This window comes from Talpa europaea (assembly GCF_964194135.1).
Source record: "Talpa europaea genome assembly, chromosome: 4".
NCBI lineage: Eukaryota > Metazoa > Chordata > Mammalia > Eulipotyphla > Talpidae > Talpa > Talpa europaea.
In genome coordinates, this window is record NC_140070.1 from 93,456,743 (window position 1) to 93,459,529 (window position 2,787).

General features: G+C 38.5%; 1 pseudogene across 1 annotated transcript; it reads right to left on the reverse strand.

Annotated features, from left to right (window-relative positions):
* Positions 1 to 574: 574 nt before the first annotated feature.
* On the reverse strand, positions 575 to 2,387 carry LOC311169525 (60 kDa heat shock protein, mitochondrial-like; annotated as a pseudogene). The gene has a single exon. The product of its transcript is annotated as a 60 kDa heat shock protein, mitochondrial-like (transcript).
* Positions 2,388 to 2,787: the final 400 nt, after the last annotated feature.

The window sequence follows — 2,787 nt, forward strand, 5'->3', positions numbered from 1 at the left end:
TTCATTCACTTACTCTAAGCATATTTTGCATGACTACTATGTACCCATGTATTACTATTTTTATATTATTATTTTTAAAAGTTTATTTATTTTGTACATCGTTCTTCACTTTTTTTAACTTTAAACAAATTTTTATTACACAAAGATTGTCACATAATTGGATATTTCTCTACTTTGTACACACTTATTTTTCTTTCCACAGAATGGCTGCTTCTTAACTTCTCATCTAAAATCCTGATTTTAACAGAATAGTAGTAAAAATGCTTCAGTGATTTAAGTTTAAAGCAGTACATTGGTACATGGCTCTTGCACTCAGTCATCAGGAATGTACAAATGTCTTTTTATTCAAAAATACAAAATAAATTATCTGTAGGCATGGACAATGACAGCAGTAAACCATTATATATTGTCAACTGAAACCAGTAACTGATGATTGTAGTGATTTTCTTAAACATCAGCCAGCCTTTTCTTCAGTCATTTCCTTCAAGTGACTTCTCTGAAGTTATAGATGAGGAACCCTGCTTTGAGCTTCCTCTCACAGTTCATCAATAATGGTAAATCACTATTCTAGGAATTAGAACATGCCACCTCCCATACCACCTCCCATTCCACCCATTCCACCCATTGCAGGGTCCTTCTCTTCTTTAGGAATTTCTATAACTACAACTCTGCCGTAGTTAACAGAGAGGCTACTCCAGCAGCATCCAATAAGGCTGTTCTTGCAACCTTGATCAACCTTGGACAAATGATTCCTTTTTCCACCATATTCACAAAATCTGCCACCATTGCATCATAACCAACTTCTGAGGAACTCTGCAAAATTTTCTCAACTATTAATGATCCTTCAACACCTGCATTCTTAGCAATAGTCATTGCAGGAATTTTGAGTGTTCTTTTAATAATCTCTATACCAATTTTCTGATCTTCATTAGCTGGAGTTAGTGAGTCCAAGGCTGGAATGCACCAAAGCAGAGCACAGCCTCCTCCCAGAACAATGCCTTTTTCAACAGCAGCTCATGTAGCATTGAGGTCATAGGTTACTCTGTCTTTCTTTTCATTCACTTCAACATCACTTGTCCCACCAACCTTCAGCACAGCTACTCCATCTGAGAGTTTTGGCAGACGTTCATTTAGTTTTTCTTTTTCATATTCACTAGTTGTGACATCCAACTGCTCAGTGATTTCTTGAATACGTTTTTCAATTTGAGCCTTGTCACCTTTTCCTTTCAAGAGCATGGCATCATCTTTGGTCACAATGACCTCTCCAACTTTTCCTAAGTCATGAGGTTGAATATCTTCAAGATTTAAAGTTAATCCCTCTTCTCCAAATACTGCACCACCAGTAGCAATAGCCTTATCTTTCAGCTGATTCTTTCTATTGCCACCAAAACCTGGAGCTTTGACTGCTACAACTTGAAGACCAACTTTTAGCCTATTCAAAACAAGTGTACTCAGAGCTTCTCCATCAACATCTTCTGCAATTATGACCAAAGGCTTACAGTGAGCATTGGCAATTTCAAGAGCAGGTACAATGGACTGGACGCTAGAAATTTTCTTTTCACTCAATAGAATATGGGCATCTTGGAATTCACATTTCTGACCTTTTGATGTATTAATGAAGTATGGAGAAATATAACCTTGATCAAACTTCATACCTTCAATAATTTCTAATTCATCATTCAGTGTTTTTCCATCCTTTACTGTGATGACCCCCTTTCTTCCAACCTTTTTCATTGCATCAGAAATGATGTTTCAAATTTCTTTGTCTCCATTTGCAGAAATCGTAGCAACCTGAGCAATTTCTTCAGGGGTTGTCACTGGTTTTGACTGCTTCTTGAGTTCAGCAATTACAGCATCAACAGCCAACATCATACCTCTCCTTATTTCCACTGGATTAGCACCTTTGCTAATCTTCTTGAAGCCTTCCTTGGCAATAAAGCGGGCCAGTACAATGGCAGTAGTAGTACCATCCCTGGCCTCTTCATTTGTGTTATTGGCAACATCTTGAACAAGTTTGGCTCCAATATTTTTATATTTATCTTTTAAGTCAATGGACTTTGAAACAGTCACACCATCTTTTGTTACTTTGGGACTTCCCCAACTTTGTTCCATAATCACTGTTCTTCCCTTTGGCCCCATAGTAACTGCCATAGCATCAGCTAAAAGGTCTACACCTTGAAGCATTAAGGCTCGGGCATCTGCACCAAATTTTACATCTTTGGCATAAGCCCGAGGAGATGAGGAGCCAGGGCCCTGGACACCGGCCTAATCTGGTGAAGGACTGAGGGTAATTGAAGCATTTCTGTGGGTGGTGGCAGGGTGTGTGGGCAATGAGTTGGACCATCGGCAGCGAGTGAGGGCATTTTTTTTTTTTAAGCAATGTATGCTTTCTCATCTCAGTTATAGTCCCCATGAAATTCCCACCATCAATTCACCTGTGTACCATCACCATAGTCCTCTGTGCTCTTCCCACCCCTGTTTTGATCCCTCCCTTCTCCCCCTCTTCCTCCCCATGCAGAATGTCTCTGGTTTATAGTTGCTTGTTGATTTTGATTTTCACTTTATTATAATTTTTTCCCCCATCACTTATTTGGATCCTTTACATTCCTCCTATAAGTGAAACTATCCGTTATTTTTCTTTTTTCTTTCTGGCTTATTTCACTGAGCATGATCCCTTCCAGCTCCATCCGTTTTGCTGTGAATGGCATGAGTTTATCTTTTTTGATTGCTGAGTAATTTTCCATTGTGTATATATACCACATCTTCTTGATTCAGTATTTTTAATTT